Source organism: Trifolium pratense, linkage group LG1, assembly GCF_020283565.1.
Source record: "Trifolium pratense cultivar HEN17-A07 linkage group LG1, ARS_RC_1.1, whole genome shotgun sequence".
Classification (NCBI taxonomy): Eukaryota; Viridiplantae; Streptophyta; class Magnoliopsida; order Fabales; family Fabaceae; genus Trifolium; species Trifolium pratense.
The window spans coordinates 46,521,158-46,543,779 of NC_060059.1; the positions used below are offsets into that span (position 1 = coordinate 46,521,158).

General features: G+C 36.1%; 1 pseudogene; it reads left to right on the forward strand.

Moving 5' to 3' along the window:
• Positions 1–19,411: 19,411 nt before the first annotated feature.
• On the forward strand, positions 19,412–22,295 carry LOC123895225 (annotated as a pseudogene).
• The last annotated feature ends 327 nt before the right edge of the window (positions 22,296–22,622 follow it).

The following is a 22,622-nucleotide window of genomic DNA, read 5'->3' on the forward strand; positions in this document are numbered from 1 at the left end:
AAATCCTATGTGGACTAACTTAGAGGATGACACCTGTTTTTTTTTGCTATTTGTTGTTTTACACTTGTGTAGTTTGAGAGATGTGAGCAAAAAATAATAATTAAAATATATGCATTAGAAGTTTGATTACATTAAAATGAAGTTTTATTAAATGATAGTAATGTAAGATTTAACAGGGACGAACCCAGAAACATATCATACCGAAGGTCGAAAACTAACAAACCTAATTATAATTATAAATTTTTTTTTTTTATCAAGTAGTCCAGAGGTTAGAATTTTATTTTTAAAATGAAAAAGTAGATGTACTAGAGTTCGAACACCAACCCATATATATTACATGCAATATTCCTATCGCCCGAAACATGAATTATAATATACTTACTACTAAGTATATATAGTATATTAGGAATTAGTGTTTGAGTTGGAGTGAAATATTGTTATCCCATATTTTAGCTTGAGCTAAAATATGTTTTCATCTCTAGTTCCAAAGACATTCATTATTGAAAAGCTTGTTAAAAGGGCTTTAAATAGTGTCAGGTTTTAAATGTCTTCAAGAACAAGAGAGATTAACTCTCTTATCTTCTCATTTAATGAATGTTAAGGGTAATGTCTTTAAGAATAAGAGAGTTTTGATGGAAAGTGTTCTTTGTATTGTCCAATGTGAGTCTACAAGATATGAAGAAATTTTGCCTTTCGAGTAGATGGTTGATTCGATTAAAGTTAACGAATCGAAGTGCTTAAAATTGTGGACTTAGAGTATTTTCCATCCTTCAAGTGTGATTCAATTTCGACAGTTACAACGGTTCAAGGCCTTGGTTCATTTCAAATGCAGAAAGACGCGTGGCAGAGGAATAATAGTTTAACGTTAAAATAGTAGTTACTTAGTTTTCCTATAAATGGGAGTTTGTAAGTCGAAATAAGGGTCAGAATTCACTTACACAAATTCTCAAACACTCAAAATACCCATGTTAAAGTGAGAAACGAGTTACTCGAGAAAGATGTATAAATCAGTGAACCACTCTCATTTATTTGTAACTTTTACATTCTAAATGCAAATTTACTTTTCATAAGTTCTTATTTTTAAAGTACTTACAATTTCTGCATTTAATTGGTTCTCTCATTCGAGTGAACTTTTATCTTCATTTTCATTCAATTTATGTCTTAAACTTGTGTTTCGTAAACTTGGTTTTACAAACTAAACACATTGTTTTACGAATTAATGATGAGCATTCAAACCTCTTTTAATATAACGCACAAACAATTGTCCCGAGATTTACTAGTTGATCTCTCAAGTAATTAATTTAAACTAGCGGTTGTTTACCAAAAATCAGTGTAAACAAATTGGCACCCCCGGTGGGGCGGGTTGTTTTGTGCAGTTTTATATTCTTAAAAGAAGTTTGTTTTCTAAGAGTCTTCATCGAATACTAAAACAATTGGTATTCAAAGTTGTATGTTTTGATTTTGTATGCATTTGAGGAGTGGTAAATCCTTACCAAATTTAACTAGTGTTAAATCTCAATAAAAAATGGTTCGACCACCCAATAATAATCAAAACAACAATAACAATGTCCAAAATCCTGAGGGACAACCAACACAAGCGTCCAATAGTAACGCTACAATCATGGCCAATAGCTCTGGAACATCTGGTTCGAGCGCACCCTCAGTGAGTTTTGGGAATATAGGAGTAACAGTTCCTTCAACGAGTTCGACCCTATCTGGGTCAATATCTTCGTTAGTGTCAAATATGGGAAATAATCAGCCAGGTCCTAACGATTTAAGAAGCCCAATTTGATCATTTGCGCTGAATCAATCAGGATTAGATATGCCAGAATCTCTAATGATGGGCTTACATCATTCTAATTCTAATCCTGAAGGGGTTACCATGCCTTCCCCATCAGTCTCTGTTGTGGGAAATAGGGCTAGGGATATTGCCCAACAAAATTTGACAAATGTAACCATGATGTCTTTTCGACAACAAATGGACGAAAGCAACCATGAAATGGTTAACACCCTAACATCACAATTGGGAACTATTTTGAATCCTTTAATCAATAATACAAACAACAATTATCAGTTGTTAGCCCACCAGATGGGGCGAATTGTAGATTTCTTTGGCACACCTGCAATGCCTAACAAAAACCTTCAACCCATTCGAAACCCAGCGCATGTTCAGAACCAGGGTTTGCCCATTAATGATGAAGTTCCTGTCAATCAAGTGCCACAAGTGGTGCAAGAGGAACCACCAGTCCAAGTGGCGAATCAGGTTCAAGACCCAGGGATAGTTTTGGTTAATAGAAATCAAAATGTTGACGAAGTAGTCAGAAATGTGCAACGAAACAATTTTGCACAACAAGATAATTTGGCAAATTTAGTCGAAACGATATTGACCCAAAATGGTTTTAATGTTGCCTTGCACATGCCTAACTTCGTTTCCCCTTTGTCTGAGTACATACTACAGACTGAATTGCCAAGGGGATGGAAGATCCCCAAATTCACAAAGTTTGCTATGGATACAACTGAATCAACAATGGAGCATGTTGCAAGATTTTTTACTGAAACAGGAAATTTGGCAGATAATGAAAATTTAAGAATGAAATATTTCCCAAATTCCCTCACAAAAAATGCTTTCACTTGGTTCGCAACGCTTCCCCCTCATTTGATTCATCATTGGGCTCAACTAGAAAGGGTTTTCCATGAACAGTTTTACATGGGCCAGTCTAAGATTAGTTTGAAAGAATTGGCCAGTGTTAGGAGGAAAACACCAGAGTCCGTAGATGATTATTTGAATCGATTCAGGCTACTCAAGGCTAGGTGTTTTACCCAAGTGCCTGAACATGAGTTAGTCGAAATGGCTGCTGGAGGCCTAGACTATTCGATTCGAAAGAAATTAGATACACAACATCTAAGAGATATGACACAATTAGCAGATAGAGTAAGACAGGTCGAACGCCTTAAAGCTGAAAAGGCTAGATCATCGAAGTTTCAAAAAAGAGAAAAAATAGCCTATGTTGAAACAATAGATGATGAAGATGAATATGTGGTAAATTACGAAGACATAGAGGACAATGAAATTAATGTGGCCGAATTAAAACCAGGCCCTCCCTATGTTTGTAAATTGCTAAAGCCATCGAATGGAAAAAATCCTGTCGAACCTAAAAATGATAAATTTGTTGCTAAAACATATTCATTCGATATAACTAAATGTGATGAAATATTTGATTTATTGGTTGCTGATGGCCAAATTGTTGTCCCAAAGGGGTTAAAAGTGCCTCCTTTAGAACAACAAAAGAAAAGAGGTTTTTGTAAATTTCATAATTTTTTGGGTCATAAAACCTCACAATGTGTTCTTTTCAGGGATCTTGTTCAAAAGGCTTTAAAAGATGGAAGGCTGAAGTTTTGAGAGAAACCCAAACAACAGATGAAAATTGATGAAGATCCATTACAAATATCAGATGCTTCCTATGTGGAACCAGTCGAATGCTTAATGATTGATGCCATGGATTTATCTGGTGGCGCACAATTAGTTTCTATTCCAGAGAATGAGTACTACGAAAAGATGAAAGTAGTATATCCTGGGGCTGAAGAGGAACTAATAGATTTCTTACAGAGGTGTAAACTTAACAAATCTGAAGTTATGCTCTGCCCAAGGTGCAGTGCAGTATTCGACAAGAAGGCTACTGAGGGCCTTAACAAGTTTATACCTTTTAGAAGAAACAAAGAGAATTGGCCAAAATCAAGGCTAGTGAAAAGACAAAATGTGGCGCATGCTAAACCAATGTATCAAAGGTTAGACAATCCAAATACTTTTGTGCCATCCAACAACACACCAATGAACAAATGGGTTCATGGTCATGCATCAAACCTTGTCAGAAATTTTGTTGATAAGGGGAGTTCAAGTAAGAGCCAGTCGAATCAATCTGTTGATTCGAAGAAGTATGCTTACAGAAATAACTACATGGGAAAGAATCCCATGACACATACACAATGGCGTTGGCATCAGCGCCAACAAAAATTGTCACTTCAGGGGGTTCAGAAGGCAGAAGATAACAAGGGAAAACAGGTGGTCAAAGCGACCAGAAGGCCAATAAAGGAGAGATTGTCTCAACCTTTGGCTGATCGAAAGACTGATGACAAACTCGAAGAGGAGAACATGGAAGATGAGGATCTCCTTGATTCAGATCCTGAGTTTGATGTGCTGGTAAATGTAGTTTCCATTCTGCCTGCTGAATATGACGTGTGGTCCGAAGTAACTGAAGGAGATGATGAGTTCAATGAAAGTGAATTGGCTTTACACAAGCCAATGTGTTACTATGTTATGAACAATGGCTGCCTAAAAGAGCAAATGGCCAATTTCGAATGGCCAATTGAGGGAATGAAGAATCATTTGAAACCCCTCTTCATTCAGGCCAAAGTTAACAATGTGGGGGTCAACAAGGTGTTGATTGATGGAGGAGCAGCAGTAAATCTGATGCCAGAATTCATGATAACCAAGATTGGTAAGTTTTCTACTGACTTACACCCTCACAACATCGTTCTTTCGAATTACGAAGGTGAGACTGGTTTCTCACTAGGGGCAATTCAAGTCGATGTAGCAGTTGGCAGCACTGTTAGGCCAACTTTGTTTTTGGTTGTGGCATCAAAGGCCAATTACAATCTGCTTCTAGGAAGGGAATGTATACATGGTGTAGGAGCGGTGCCTTCGACTCTCCATCAGAGGGTAAGTATTTGGAGAGAAGATGATGTGGTGGAAAATATCGAAGCCGATCAAAGCTATTTTAGGGCTGAGACACACCATATAACCAAGCACTCTTTTGATAAGAAATTGGCGAATATTTCGCCATGTACTGAACAGGGATATGCCTATGCCCCTGCTGATAATGTCTATCATTCTGTCAAGTTAGATCCAACTCATGGGTTTATTTGGGAGAGAGAGGAGATAGATGATGGTCCATATGAGGATGAAGGCAAAATTCACCCAACTGGGTGGAACCTTTATGAAGACCACTATGACTAAGCCCAATGCTTGGGCCAAGATTTCGGCTTATATGGCCGAAAACAGAATAAATATGGCTTTATAAGCCACCATGTTACAAGAAAATATGGCTGTCGAAGCCAATAATTGTGAAAATGGCAAAGTTGTGCCAACAATCCAAAAGTTGGACTGCATCTATGATGAAGAACCATTAGGATTTGAAAAAGATCCTTCGAATTCTAGTCAAAAGATGCAGGCCCAAGATCCTTTGGAGGAAATAGATATTGGAGATGGCTCGATCAAAAGGCCAACATACATAAGTGCCAATATCCCAAAGGAATTGCATGATAAATTGGTTGAACTCCTCAAAGAGTTCAAAGATTGTTTTGCTTGGGATTACAACGAAATGCCAGGTCTGAACAGAAATTTGGTCGAACACAGATTACCCATTCGACCAGACAAGAAACCAGTTAAACAATCACCAAGAAGATTTGCACCAGAAATCCTATCTAAAATCAAGGAAGAAATCGAAAGGCTGCTGAGAAGTAAATTCATCAAAACTGCCAGGTATGTCGAATGGTTAGCAAATATAGTTCTTGTTATTAAGAAAAATGGTTCCCTTAGGATATGCATAGATTTTAGGGACTTAAATAATGCTACACCCAAGGATGAATATTCCATGCCTGTGGCAGAAATGCTAATAGATTCAGCAGCAGGATTCGAATACCTTAGTATGTTAGATGGATATTCTGGATATAATCAAATTTTTATTGCTGAGGAAGATGTGACAAAAACAACTTTTCGATGCCTAGGGGCCTTAGGCACCTATGAATGGGTAGTAATGCCTTTTGGTTTGAAAAATGCTGGAGCCACATACCAAAGAGCAATGAATTCAATTTTCCATGATTTTATAGATACATTTATGCAAGTGTATATTGATGAATGATGATATTATTATTAAGTCATCATCTCAAAATGATCATTTGGTTTGTCTAAGAAAATCATTCGAAAGAATGAGGAAATATGGATTGAAAATGAATCCATTGAAATGTGCTTTTTGTGTACATGCAGAAGACTTCCTTGGTTTTGTGGTGCATAAAAAAGGCATTGAGATAAACCAAAATAAGACAAAGGCTATTTTTGAGACTAAGCCTCCAACGAACAAAAAGCAACTTCAATCCTTGTTAGGGAAAATCAACTTTCTGAGGAGATTCATTTCGATTCTAAGTGGTAAGGCTCAAGCTTTTTCACCATTGCTTCGACTCAAGAAAGAAGATGTTTTCACTTGGGGGCAGGATCAGCAAGAAGCATTTGATGAGATCAAGAAATACTTGTCTAATCCTCCAACTCTTATGCCTCCAATTAGGAATAAATTTATGAAGTTGTATATTTCAGCATCTGGTACAACATTAGGTAGTATGTTGGCCCAAGAGGACGAAAATGGCGAAGAAAAAGCCATTTATTATTTAAGTAGAGTTCTTAATGATGTTGAAACTAGATACAGTAGTATCGAAAAGCTTTATCTTTGTTTATACTTTTCCTGTATGAAATTGAAGCATTATATAAAGCCTATTGATGTTTATGTGTACTCTCATTATGATGTCATTAAACATATGTTGTTAAAACCAATTTTACATAGTCGAATTGGAAGATGAGCTTTAGCTCTTTCCGAGGATTCACTTTCATACAAGCCTTTGAAGGCTATTAAAGGCCAAATATTGGCTGATTTTATTGTTGATCATTCAGAAATCGAATCACCCCAAAACTATGTTGGTTTGGAACCATGGATACTATATTTTGATGGGTCTAAACATCAACATGGTACATGAATTGGTATTTTAATCATTTCCCCATTAAAAATTCCGACTAAGTTCAAGTATAAGATTAATGGTATCTGTTCGAATAATGAGGCTGAATATGAAGCCTTAATAGCTGGTTTAGAGATACTGTTAAGCTTGGGGGCAAAAGATATTAAGATAAAAGGTGATTCAGAATTGGTTTTGAAACAATTAACAAAAGAGTACAAATGTATCAAAGAGCATTTGATTCGATATTTTGTCATAGCGAATACGTTATTAAAGCGTTTCGATTCGATTGACATAGAACATGTCCCTCGAATAGAGAATCAGGAAGCAAATGACTTAGCGCAGATTGCTTCAGGATACAAAGTGTCCAAAGAAAAATTGGAACAATTAGTGGAAATTAAAGAAAAATTGATTTCCGACGAACCAATGCATTTGGAATTGTCAATGCCAAAACTTGTGGGGGCAGATACGTCACACAGTGACATAAATAATTTTGATCCAAAAATGGATCATGATGTTTATGATGAATTTCAAATTTTTGTCATTGACAATTTAGTAAATGGTGATTGGAGGAAACCAATTGTGGAATACTTGGAAAACCCAATTGGGAATGCTCCTCGAAAGATCAAATATAGGGCGTCAAATTATGTAATCATTGGTAATGAATTATTCAAAAAGACCCTTGAAGGAATATTATTAAAATGCCTTAGTGAAACTGAAGCCTATATAGCAATTTCAGATGTCCATAGTGGAGCCTGTGGTTCTCACCAATCAGGTCATAAGATGAAATGGCTTCTATTTCGACAGGGTATGTATTGGCCATCCATGTTGAAAGATTGTATAGATTTTGCTAAGGGATGTCAAGAATGTCAAAAACATGCAGGAATTCAACATGTACCTGCAAGCGAATTACATTCGATAGTAAAACCTTGGCCATTTAGAGGTTGGGCTTTAGATTTAATTGGTGAAATAAGACCAACATCATCAAAAAATCAAAAGTACATAATAGTTGGTATTGACTATTTCACTAAATGGATCGAAGCCATACCCTTGCCCAATGTTGATCAAGAAGAAGTGATAAGTTTCATTCAAAATCATATCATTTATAGATTTGGAATTCCCGAAACTATTACAACTGATCAAGGCTCAGTGTTCATTGGTCGAAAGATGCAAGAATTTGCTAGGCAAACAGGGTTTAAACTATTGACTTCGACTGATCAGTGCATTTTGGCACATATTTTCTAGTATTATAATTTAGCATATTAGTAGTCTTTCTACAATAATATCGAGTTTTTATTATGTTTCTAAGTTTTGGGTCACAATTGAGCCTTAATGAATTTATTTGACCAATTTTCGTATTTAATGACATATTGACACCTTCTCATTGCGCAGACCATAACTTGAGCTACGGATATCGGATTGAGGCGCGGGAAGATGTGTTGGAAAGCTAAGATAAAGAGCTACAACTTTCATGTTGATGTCGAAATCCAGTTCAGAGCGAAAAGGAGTCGTTTATTCACATTTATGTTCCAGACTTAGTGATAATAATGTAATTTCGGGTTAAACTTCTAATTTTCGGCCCGATACTTTTAGAGCCCGTTTCCCATGTATTATAAAAGCCAAAAAACGCAGCCTAGGGTTCATTATTCTGATTTCACGCAAAAAAATAGAAAAGAAAGGCTGCTACATTCTCATGGAGAACTAGCAACCCTAGGTTGATCCATTGGTATACGGGAACATCGTTCATGACTTCTTGAGGTTCAATTCTTAATAGTAATTCAGTTTATTTATTTATTGTCTTCTCTTATCAATTCATGCTCTTTATTTATTTATGAAACTCGAATATAGTGATGCTTAATCTCTATTTTGAGTTATATATTGTGAGACTTTTCGGATTGATTCATCGCTTGTATGACTAGTTCGAATAGGAATTGATATAGGTTTTTTCGCGCTTAGCAAAAAAGGGTTGGTCGAAATCTGTCATGATACAAACCGTGTTCTAAGTGACGCTTGTTCACTACTCATGGTTAGTTGAACACATTCTTTGCTTAATCGAATGAATTCGTATAAACTGTTTATCGCTTGTATAATCGGTCTTATAAACCAACCAAGGCATGAATATATAAACAATATTTTATGTGAACCGGGGATAGAATCATAACGAAGTTTTCCTAAAACCAATGGATTGATCGTCTTTTTATCAATTGAATTTCTAATACTCTTTCGATCTAAACAAACCCAAAACCCCATATTTAATTGTGTTATTCATTGTTCTTATTTTTACTAATTATTAAATTAGAGGTCCTTGTGAGACGACCAAGGTTAACTACCTTGTTACTACTTTTCTTAATTAAAACTTATTTTGATCGCGAAACGACAGCGATCATCGACACCTTATTATGCACAAGCGAATGGTCAAGTTGAAGCTTCCAATAAGATTATTATTGGATTAATTAGAAAACACATTGCTCAAAAGCCAAGAAATTGGAATAAGACTTTGAATCAAGTCTTATGGGCATGTAGAAATTCCCCTAAAGAATCAACGAATTCTACTCCGTTTCGATTAACATATGGTCATGATGCTGTTCTACCTGTGGAAATTTATTTGCAATCTATCAGAATTCAAAGGCAAATGGAAATACCAACTGACCAGTATTGGAGTATGATGTTTGATGAATTAGTTGATTTAGACGAAGAAAGGCTAAGGGCACTTGATACTTTAAGTAGACAAAAAGAAAGAGTAGCAAATGCCTATAATAAAAAGGTTAAGTCAAAAACCTTTGATGTGGGGCATTTAGTGTGGAAAGTGATTTTGCCTATGGACAAAAAAGATAGAGTTATAGGCAAATGGTCCCTAAATTGGGAAGGACCTTTTAAAATAATTCAATTATTTTCGAATGGTGCGTATGAGATAGAAGAATTAACTTCAGAAAAGCGAACATTGAATATAAATGGTAAATATTTGAAAAAGTATAAGCCAACGCTTTTAGAAGTTAATATCAGCACAGAATAGATATTCGAAATAAAACTGAAATGGCATAAGCAAGGTAAAAAGTGCCATAAAAGGCAATTGTCAAGGTTACAAACCAAATAAAATGAAGCCGGATAATTGTTCGAATAGTAAAAACATAAAAGAAAATCTAAGGTAAACACTTGGATTTAAAATCTGCATAATGGTCTTTGATGAGACCAACCTCTACGCTCTGGATCTTGATAGCGTCTTCGAGAGACTTGATTTCTTCCTTGATCACAGCAGCAGCACTGAAGTGAGAAATACCATCTTTTGCAGCCTTTCGAATTGACTCTTGAGTGGTAGCAGCAATAGCTTCCTCAATCTTCGAGCGTTTGGTCTTTTCTTCGAGGATCTTCTGCTCTCGATCAGCAATCTCAGCTCGAAAAGATTGTATTTCTGCTTCCCACTTAGCAATATTGTTGTTGCACTCCTGAATCCCAAGACCTGGTTGCTAAACATGTGCCTTCATTTGCTCGACCTTCGATTGTGCAGCCATAGCCTTCTCGAATAGAGCATCGTAGGCAGCTTGTTGACCAGCGAGCTTTTGAGAATTACGCCTTAAGTTCTGCACAGTAATAGCAAATTGGTCCAAGATAGACTCGAGTTTGATAACCTTCCCCAGAGTTTCAACATCAGTATGTGGGTTGTGCAACCTGTTCAAAAATGATTTATGTTTGAAAGCGTTAGAAGGGTGCTCCTCCACTGATGCTAAGATATCTCCATTGATAAATTCATTATATAGCTTCGAGATGAGAGAATCTTGTCGAACAGAAGAGTTGATTTCTGAATCTGAAGCAGTTGAATTGCTGGGTCCACTCGAACTCAAAGGATCAGTAGTCTTCTTAGATAACAAGAGCTTCAAAGCAGCTTCTGGGTCATCCCTTTGTAAAGCAATGAACTCTTCTTCAGGAAGCCCTAGACTGGCTGATAGCTTTGATGTTGAAGTTTCAGGCAATAACTCCGATCCTCCAGCTTCAGCTTCCTTCATGGCTTCTGAATCAAACTCCTCTTCTTCTGAGGAGGTCTGAGAGACTTCGACTTCGACTGGCGCAATTTTGCCCCATTCCTTGAAAGGAGAAGTTTTGTCTTGAGGCTCGTTGGAGTCAGGATGCTCTGGCTGGTCTTGGTTCGGTTCTGGCATGATTTTCTCAGAGATAGTGGCTTCAATATCCTTATGGGTATCACCACTAGCCTTGTTCGATATAATTTCCTAGAAAATATCAAAATATGAGAAAATCCATTTTTGTTAGAACCAATATTGAAAATAAAGGAATGCAAGAAATTATTGAGAATACCTCTTAAACAGTATCTCTCTGGGGTACATTGCTTGGTGGATCAGGAGTTGCATCAGACAGGATGGTATCTTCTTGAGTTTCTGCTTGAGGGGTGGGTTCTTTTTGTTCATTCGAGACAGACGGAACGCCAAGATTTGCTTCAGAGGGATCACTCGAAGACTTGGATTTCTTCTTCTTCTTCTTCTCTTTAGGTTGGCCCTCTGAACCTATCTTTTCCTCTTTCCTCTTCTCTTTCTTTTCTTTCTTCTCTTTCTTCTCTTGTTTCTTCTTCTGTCTTTCTTTAGCAGAAGGGTTATCAGATGGAATATCTTCTGGGATATTAGTTTCGATGCGTACAGGAGGTTGACTCCTCTTCCTCTGAAAACCTACTTCTGCTTCTTCATGTATTCGTTAAAAGGTCGAAACATAAAACATTAGAAATAATGACTTCGATCTAGAAGGTTTTTGAAAAAACAAAAATAGAAGAGAAAGGAATTGAAACCTCTTCTTCTTCTTCACTTTCGACTACAACGCTAGGTTTTGGCTTCTTCGATGGGCCAGTTTCAGTAGTGGTGGTGGTGGTTGACCTTTTGCGTGCCTGAAGGATGAGATAAGGTGGAGAAGATAAGAAAAGTGATTCAGAAATTGAAAAAAGAGTTTGATTGAAATTACCTTAGAAGGCTCTTCGATCCTCTCTACAGCCTCTGGTACTTGTTTCTTTGTGACTGCAAAATATAAACAAATTCGAATGATTAGATCGAATGGCATGAAAAATAAATAGCAGGAAAATTAGAGAAGTATATATAAAACAAGTTACCTGTAGGCTTGACCTGTTGCTTGATTCTATTGATCTGGGGCTGGGTAAATCCACTCTCCAACCTGGAGATAAGTGCTTGATCTCCCAGGTACCTGCTGTAAAAGTATTGCCTCCACCAGTTGGCAAACTCTTGCGTGTAGTAGTAAGAAAGGTTGAAATCAAATGGCTCGAAGCCATAAACATTATTGTGAGCACGTGCATATACTTTTCGTACAGAGTGGAAGTAATGGTAGTGCCTAGAACAATATTCTTCTTTCTCATGTACATACTTCTGGGTCGAAGTTGTGAGAACCCAAATTGTCTGGAGACAAGATTTGGTTGGTACCCAACCAATCCATACTCAGAGGATAGGGTACCAATTCGACAGGATAAAATAGTAGGATCCAAATAGGCTGTCCAAACTTCATTAACTTCCTCTTCGAGATCTGGATTCAGCACGGGAATTTCTTCAACAAACCAGTGAGGTCCAATGGGTCTCTTCACAAATGGGGCGTGTTCAGGTTTAAACTTGTCAATGGCTAAAAAGATTTTCATATATTTCATGAAAAGTTGTTGGGAGTTTTGTTCAAGGGGGTTAGGTTGAAGCCTTATCAAACGAGTGCCTTCGATTTTCCTTTTGGCTATCGAAGCTTGGTGTTCAGTGGGAATGAACAAGCCAAGTTCTTTTTCAAAAGTGGCATTGAGCCACAATTGTAATAGCCACATAGGCCCAGCAGCCTGGAAACCTCCATCTGTCACAGCCTTCTTCGATTTCGATTTAGCAGGAACCAAACCCTTCAAGTTATCACAAACTTCACCTATAGACTCATAGAGGGTTGCTAATAATAAGCGTCCTAAGGCAAAGTGGTTTCCTTCATGTATCTGCACAGCCATGGGAATAAACTTCCTAGCAATTTGGAGAGATCTGGAGCAGAATACATAGTGGGATAGCCAAAGATTAAGGAAAGCCACATGTTCCTCATCAGAGACCTCTTCGTTATCAGGTCCTGAATGCTTAAGGATGTAAGCAGAAAAGGCATTCTCTTTGTAGTTCAAGGTGATATTATCACTCGAATCAGAAGGGTTATAGGTTTTTCCAGTGGGTCTTAACCCTGTGATAGCTGACACATCGAAAAGGGTGGGTGTCATCATACCACTTTTAAAATGGAAAGTGTTGGTAGATTTCTCAAAGAAGTGCATAGCTGCTATTAACATTTCAGGTTGGTATTTGGGTCTTACCCTAGAAAATTGCACTAATTCGAAAATGCCATAATCTTTCCAAAAATTTCCAAAAGTGTTTTCTACTCGATCAAGCCATGAAAGGTACAAACTGTTTCCATAATAAGGATGGGATCGAAAGGGTTTGTAATTATTCAGCAAATATTCGAAATTGTAGGGTTTGCTATTAAAAATCCTAGGTTCGCAAGTATCGAAACAGGGAAATATTTCATCTACTTCTCTAGTTAAAGACAGTTCATCGGGAACTGGACCACCAAAGGCATAAACGCTCTTATTAACAACAAAAGGGATTAATACCTGACTTTGCCAAATTAGCTTGTGTTATTTGATGTCTCTGGGTTCTGGAACGTACTTGATTCCACCATCAGCAATGGGGAATTCGCTCCATTTTCCGGCAAAGGGAACTTGATCTGGATTTGATGAAGACACCATGGAAATTTGAATAGAAGATGAAAAGATGTGGGTTTTAGATCTGAGATAGAAAAGGTTTGTTTTGAACTAAAATTTAAAAGTTCAAAGAGTTGAAGTTCAAGAAGTTGTTTTGTGTTCAAGATTGAAGAAAAAGAAAGGTCTTCAGATCGTATTAGCACTAGAGGAAGTTGAAAAAGTGTGAACTGATGAAGAAAGTGGTATTTATAGCAGTTTATTAAATTAAATTTATTTTAATTAAATTGAATAAATGCAAAAAGGCGCTTTTTGCCTTTTCTTCTTCAACTTCCCAAAACGACACGTGTCCCACTACTTGAGTATAGTGCAGAACGTGACAGTTTGTTGGAAACGAAGCAGTTGCCTTTTAATTCCATGACATCATCCAATCGAATCGAAAGCATGAGATTTGAAGCAAAGTACTTTAAAAATGCCAATCTCTTATTTCATTCGAATCATTCAAATCGAAATAGGCATTTTTGGGGGCAATTTGTTATCCCATATTTTAGCTTGAGCTAAAATATGTTTTCATCTCTAGTTCCAAAGACATTCATTATTGAAAAGCTTGTTAAAAGGGCTTTAAATAGTGTCAGACTTTAAATGTCTTCAAGAACAAGAGAGATTAACTCTCTTATCTTCTCATTTAATGAAGGTTAAGGGTAATGTCTTTAAGAATAAGAGAGTTTTGATGGAAAGTGTTCTTTGTATTGTCCAATGTGAGTCTACAAGATATGAAGAAATTCTGCCTTTCGAGGATGGTTGATTCGATTAAAGTTAACGAATCGAAGTTCTTAAAATTGTGGACTTAGAGTATTTTCCATCCTTCAAGTGTGATTTGATTTCGACAGTTACAACGGTTCAAAGCCTTGGTTCATTTCAAATGCAGAAGGACACGTGGCAGAGGAATAATAGTTTAACGTTAAAATAGTAGTTACTTAGTTTTCCTATAAATAGGAGTTTGTAAGTCGAAATAAGGGTCACAATTCACTTACACAAATTCTCAAACACTCAAAGTACCCATGTTAAAGCGAGAAACGAGTTACTCGAGAAAGATGTAGGAATCAGTGAACCACTCTCATTTATTTGTAACTTTTACATTCTGAATGCAAATTTACTTTTCATAAGTTCTTATTTTCAAAGTACTTACAATTTCTGCATTTAATTGGTTCTCTCATTCGAGTGAACTTTTATCTTCATTTTCATTCAATTTATGTCTTAAACTTGTGTTTCGTAAACTTGGTTTTACAAACTAAACACATTGTTTTACGAATTAATGATGTCTTTAATTCCAATATCGAGCCTTTGTATTTGTTACATTATTTTTAGCTTTGCAAACATTCGAATGTCTAATTATAAGAGGAGAAGGGCCATAGCAAAACATTTATTGGCCAACGACTATTCATCTTTGGTGGTTGTGGACAATCTGCTGATAATAACAGTGATGTCTACTACAATAATCTTTACATCCTAAATAGAGGTAATTTTCCCTCATCATACCGCAATAATGCTCATTAACATTTAAATGAGACCTCATGTAGCTGACATAAAGTAGGATAAATTGACCAGGATTTCCTATTCTATTGATTATTTTTGCAAACTAGTTTAAACTAGTTATACTACATGATTTGCTTTTTGAGGCTCATTAAAATTTCAATTGTGTGTGAAATTATAATTGGTTTAGCTTGTTTAGAGCTCTTGTTTGGATACATAGGGAGAACTGTGTAGCTGCATTATTTGGATATTTATGCCTCAATGAGCCTCATGAATAATGATGCCTTGAATTTATTTACAATATTGATGCCTCGTTGTCCCTACAGATGCCTTGAATTTATTTGCGGTATTGATGCCTCGATGACCCTAATGATGCCTTGAATTTAATTGCAATATTGACGCCTCGTTGACCCTATTGATGCCTTGAATTTAATTGCAATATTGATGGTTCAATGATACTATTGGTGCCTTGCGTTTCCTTTTGATATTGATGCATCATTGACCCTAATAATGCCTTGACTTTACTTGCTATATTGTTGCCTCAATGACCTTAATGATGCCTTGAGTTTTCTTTCGATACTGATGCCTTGATGATCCTAATAAAATGAAATATTATTAATACTTCACTCAAATGTAAAAGTTGTCTTATTGAGATAATGAAATGAATTTTTATTCATTTTTAATATCTCGATACTGATGCCACAATGTCCCTACAGATGCCTTGAATTTAATTGCGGTATTGATGCCTCGATGACCTTAATGAGCCTTTAATTTACTTGCGATATTGATGCCTCGTTGACCCTTCTGATGTCTTAAATTTACTTGCAATAATGGCTCAATGATACTACTGGTGGCTTGTGTTTACGTTTGATATTGATGCCTCATTGACCCTAATAATGCCTTGAATTTACTTGCTATATTGTTGTCTCGATGACCTTAATGTTGCCTTGAATTTTCTTGCGATATTGATGCCTCGATGACCCTAATAAATTGAAGTATTATGAATACTTTACTCAAATTTAAAAGTTGCCTTGTTGGGATATTGAAATGAAATTTTATTCATTGATAGTATATCGATACTGATGCCTCGATGTCCCTATAGATGCCTTGAATTTACTTGCGGTATTGATGTCTCGATGACCCTAATGATGCCTTTAATTTACTTGTGATATTGATGCCTCGTTGACCATACTGATGCCTTGAATATACTTGCAATATTGATGGCTCGATGATACTACTGATGCTTTGAGATTACTTTTGATATTGATGCTTCATTGACCCAAATAATGCCTTGAATTTACTTGCGGTATTGATGCCTGACCCTAATGATGCCTTGAATTTACTTGTGATATTGATGCCTCATTGACCCTACTGATACCTTGTTTACTTGCAATATTGATGGTTTGATGATACTACTGGTGCGTTGAGTTTACTTTTGATATTGATGCCTCATTGACCCTAATAATGCCTTGAATTTACTTGCTATATGTTGCCTCAATGACCCTAATTTGCATTGAATTTTCTTGCGATATTGATGCTTCACTGACCCTAATAAAATGAAATATTATGAATACTTTACTCAAAAATGTAAAAGTTGCCTTATTGGGATATTGATGCCTCGATGTCCCTATAGATGTCTTGAATTTACTTGCAGTATTAATGCCTCGATGACCCTAATGATGCCTTGTACTTGCGATATTGATGCCTCGATGACCCTATTGGTGCCTTGAATATTTTTGAGATATTGATGCCTCGATGACCCTAATGATGCCCTGAGTTTACTTGCGATATTGATGCCTCAATGACCCTAATAAAATGAAGTATTATGAATACTTTTAATGTGATATTGATGCCTCGATGATCCTAATGACGCCTTGAATTTACTTGCAATATTAATGCCTCGATGGCCCTACTGGTGCGTTGAATATTCTTGAGATATTGATGCCTCAATGAACCTAATGATGCCATGAATTTACTTGCGATCTTTGATGCCTCGATGCCTAATAATGCCTTCAATTTTTTTGTGATATTGATGACTCAATGACCTTAAATGAAGTATTACGAATACTTTAGATGCAATATTGATGCCTCGACGAGCCTAATGATGACTTTAATTTACTTGTGATATTTGATGCCTCGATGCCTTCAATTTGCTTGTGATATTGTTGCCTCTATGACCCTAAAGGAAGTATTATGAATACTTCAAATGTGATATTGATGCCTCAATGACCCTAATGATGACTTGAATTTACTTGTGATATTTGATGCCTCGATGCCTAATGCCTTCTATTTGCTTGTGATATTGATGCCTCGAGTTTGCTTGTTATATTGATGTCTCAACGACCCTAAGTGAAGTAACATGAATACTTTAGTCATTATGTGAAAGTTGCCTTACTTGTGATATTGATCTGTCAAATCTTTTTTTTTTTGTTACATTTTCTGGTAAGTCTAATGATAGGCCATCATAGAATTCACAGAAAATCATAGATAATGGCTTTGAAATTTAAGACTTTGAACCCTCGTATATTTTCTACTTGTATATACAAAGATTTTCTGCATAAGTGTTGTTTATAAACCTTGGTACACAATGGATTGTTTGGAGTTGACGTAAGGTGGTAGTGTTAGGTTGTTGTCTTGAAATGTGATAACACTACCTAAAACATAGACCAAGAGCTATTGAATATCAAACTTGTAAATCTAAATACTGACAAAATTCGTACACGACCTCTTGGTCAAATTGTAAGTATAAAATTCAAAATGACACTCTAGTTTGCACCAAATGGTGTAAAAAGGCTCAACATCAGAATGAAATAATTTTCAAATGAAAAACGATTTTGCAATGAAAGAATTTTGATTTTCCAAATACAAAGTTCACAAGAGAAACCATATCCAACAGACCACCAGAACTTATACTGGACCCCTAGAACCAAATTCACAACTTTTTAAGGCTTAAACGAGTGGACAAAATGGTTAAATCTCAAATCTTGTGTATCTGTAGGCTATGAAGCACGGACTCCGACACGGACACCGCGACACGACACGGACACGGACACCACGACACCGCTAATGTAAAAAATATATGATACCGACACCGCTACATATTTATAAAACATATAAATTGAGAATCAAAATATATACATGTAAATCTAATTTGAGCAAGTTATTTTTTTAAAAAAGTTTTAAAACAAGATATGATAGTATTTTACCTTTATTTATCCATCTACGATCGAAAAAACTAAAACTATCGTAATCAAAATGTAATGTCTTCGATCCCTCATTGATCAATATTATTGTTTCTAAACATCTTTAACTCTTGTAGATATGTCTGGTATGTGCCTAAAGAGAGTATAAGCAAAGAAAAATAATTATTTTTGGGACACTTGTCCGACACGTGTCATACGAGTGTCTTACAGGTGTCGGACACCGATCAAATGAGTGTCAAACTAAAGGAAAAATTGATTTTTTTCCGACACCGATATGAGCTATCCGACACGTGTCGGACGAGTGTCGGACACCGACACGTGTCGGACACCGCGACACACCTAATCATAGAGGTGTCGGTGCTTCCTTATCTGTAGGGATGAGAATTTTATACTCAGTTCTATATAATATAATTTAACACCCAAACTCACTATATATTTGACACTAGTACCTACTTAAGGAGTCTGAATAGAAATTTATGAAACTCCAAAGTGAGCCTCTAAGCCATTCATCATATATGAGAGCTGAATTTGAAATTGAATATGTAAAATTTAAATGGAGTTAATATGTTGTTATAAGGTTTATAAGGTATCTATTGTGGATTCTGCCATTGAACTCGCTTGTACCAAAAAATACGACTCAATTTTCTTGTGATAACGTTTCTTTGTTACCGTTTTAGATCTTTCTAACACCAAATTCAATTTCATTCTAATTGATCATCGATTCAACCCATTGCCGCGAATCTTTCGTTTACGAAACTGATTCGTTCTCCGCAAATCTTGATTACTGGAACCCTAAAAGTTTTATTTGAATGGTGTCGCAATTTTAGGGTTTCATATTTCTGCAGCCATTCGATTTGAAAGAGATATGTAGAAATGGAAATGGAAATGATTCTGCAGTCTTCTCAAGTTTAGCGATGTCGCTCGTATCAATGTAATTTTTCTCACTCTTTCAATTCTTGATTCTTTATTATCTTTTTAATTTTTTTTTTTATAATTGGTTTGACAGGAATGCTAAATCTTGTTTATCCCAGAAGATGCTAAATCTGTAAGTCTTGATTATTCAAGTCTAAGAATTCTCAATACTAAGTCTTGGGATAATGTGTTTGGATGACTTTTTTTTTATTCTTTACCCGTATGGAATCAGGATATACACATGGAAATTTTGATGGTCTGAATCCAATTTTAAATATGAATGAATGTTTATTGGAAATGCAAGTTGAGACTTGTTAAGGATTTTCTTATTATGGTAAATTGGGAAGATGTACTTTGTGTGCCCTAATGCCTTTGATGCAAAATTGAGTATAGGATGTCCCTAAATTGATGGTTTGAATGGAATTTCAATGTGAATGCTTATTCATAACTCAAATGTAAGTTGAGATGACCCTTGGTGCCATTGATGCGAAAAAGTATATATGTCCCTCGATGTCCCTAAATTGGATATATGTCCCTCGATGTCCCTAAATTGCATATATGTCCCTCGATGTTCCTAAATTGAATATATGTCCCTCGGGGTGTCCCTAAATTGAATAGATGTATATGTCGCTCGATGTCCCTGAATTGATGATCTGAATGAATGCAATTTGGTGTCTCTAAATTGATGGTCTGAATGAATTCAATTCGGTGTCCCTAAATTATTGAGCACAACTAATGTGCATGTTTTTCCTTCGATATGCTATCGGTTATGTCTTATCGAGCATAGTATTTTTAAGGAATTACCTGCTGTTCATTTTGGTTCACAGCTTCCATGGTACCAATTTTTATGTTGATGCTGGTCTTATTAAGTATACCAGTTTTACCATTGAGATACATCTATTCCCGAGTCTTAAATTCTTATTTACATGCTTGAGGTCATGAATACCAATTTAAACTCGACGTTTGCATAATATTTTATAGGAAAAAGTGGTTGAATCTCAACGGTGGGGTCACATTATTTTCTGCTTACAGAGTTGCTCTAGAATTTCAAAGGAAGCAATTGATTTGCTATATGAGTTACTTCAAGACCGTTCTGGCTGGAATAAGAGTTTCTGTAAAAGGCTTTCTGAGCATCCCAGCGTAATTCTTGACCTTGTTACCATTCTAAAGGAACCTGTCAGTGATTCAACTGGGATTGCAGAAAAGATTTTGATAGAGCTTTTTGAAATAGATGAGGAAAATGTTTCTTGTGCTGCTAAGTTTAGTTGGTACAAAGAGCTTGTTGATCGCATTATTCAAGGTAGAAAGACATTGTTGTTTTAGCTCGTCTTTGTTGTGTTGAGAGTTCATGGAATGCGCATATTCAATTATATATATTGACGACAATGCAATTACATTCATTAAATACATGTATAGATAAAGAGAAAATACTGAATATCTTCTATTGTCAACAATCGACATCTATAATATTTTAAGATAAACTATAAACACAGCAAAATCAATGATAAACAATGTTGTATCCTTGACAATAGTTTTTGATTCCTCTGGTATTTTGTACTAATCAGTAATCACATATGGGAAATCTTCTTTTCTCTATGGTTTATGCACCAAATGAAGTATTTGTGTCTATGTGATTGCAGTCCTATAATTTACCGATCAAATTATTTTTCCTTATTTGTATTCTTCAGGATCGGAGTCTTCAAGAATCTTAATGGTTAAAGCCATGATTAATTTGGAATTGGAAGAATCAAACTTGAAACTCCTTGGAGAGAAAGGAGTTATACCTCCTTTGCTACCTGGAAGCATTATCATTATCAGGCTTGGTCAAACTAGCAGGAGCTCATGCTATAAGGGAATTATTGCTGCATATGGAGGTGTCCTTCTTGTTCTAGATTTAATGTTCTCTCGCAGGACACGAGCGTACATTTCAATTAAATGCTTTGAAATCCTTGAGAAGCTTTCATCCGATGATGACAGAATTAATTTCTTTATTGATGGAGAAGGGAAACAACTCGAGTTAGATAACATTATCACCGATTTGCTAGCTCTACAGAAGCTTCCTAACTCAGGTCACTACTTCCGTAAGCCTGCATTACGCGCTCTTGGCATTTGTAAGTTTGAAACAAGTTTAGTTAAGAAGGTGGTTTTGGCAGCGAATGGTGTATCGCAAATTCTCCCCCTTCTTGATGACTCTGACTCAGAAATCAGGGAAACTGCCAATATGTTTTCTCTTTCTTTTCTCACAACATGAACCGGAAGGAGTTGTTGAATACCTCTTCAGGCCGAGAAGACTCGAAGCTTTAGTCGGGTTTCTTGAGAATGATGGAAATAATGTACAAGTGACTGCTGCTGGTTTACTTGCCAACCTTCCTAACTCCAAACGAAAATTCACTATGCAATTAATCAATTTGGGTGGGCTTGATGCAATTATACACATTTTGAAAAATGGTACAATGAAGCAAAAGAAAATGCTCTCAGTGCACTCTTCACAGCGTGATTTGGTTAAATGCGGAATATACCCTTTGCCAGTAAATTTCTGAATACTGATTCAGTGACAGCAAAGGCGAGAGCAGCAGCATTCATCGGTGATCTTTCCATGAGCACTCCAAAGCTCACAGGTGCCTCAAAATCAAGCTTTTCCTGGTGTTTTGGATCATCTCGAGCTTCTTTATGTTCGGCACACTGAAGCATTTGAAATGTGAATTCCACATTTTGTCTGTTGGAAGCAAATGCTTTACCTGGCTTGATAAGGGTTTTACAGGAGGAAGTTCATGCAACTGCTTATGAGGCTATACAAACACTTTCCACATTGGTTTTAGAAGACTTTCCGCAGAGAGGAGCTCGTGTCTTGCACGAGTCGAATGCAATGAGGACCGTTGTTGAAAATTTTGAACTGTGGAAGTGATTCTCTCAAGGCAGAAGCTATAGGACTCTTGGAGAAGGTGTTTGTCTCAAAGGAAATGGTTGATTACTCTGCTGTTGAACTCCATATTTTCTCTTATTTTCCCTTATACTTCTTCTTTCCTCCTATTTTACAATTATTTACTTGCAATTTTAGTATAGTTGCTTAATATTATAGCACTTCAAGGACCTGTCCAATGATTTGCAATTATTCGATAATTAATAGTCCTTTATTTGAATTAATCTATTTTATTTTGAATTTATTGTTTCATTTTTTTAAGAGTGATACAGTCAAATTTCAATGTGCATGTTTGTTTCATGCAAGCTAATGATATTGGGAGCGAGCTAATGCAAAATCTAGTTGCTTCAGGTCAAAGACAAGTGCTGAAAAAGTCTCTTAGTCAAAAAGATTTGAGATCATATGATGGCTACTCCCTAAGTGTGATAGTTGTCTGGATTTTGTTGTTAAATATATTTGTTTGTCTCACTTAAAGCTTGTCCTTGCAGTAATTTTTTATGTTGAGAAGATGCTTAACAATAAAAAAAATCTATTAGATAGAGGTGAAAGTGCAACGTGATATCTAATGCTG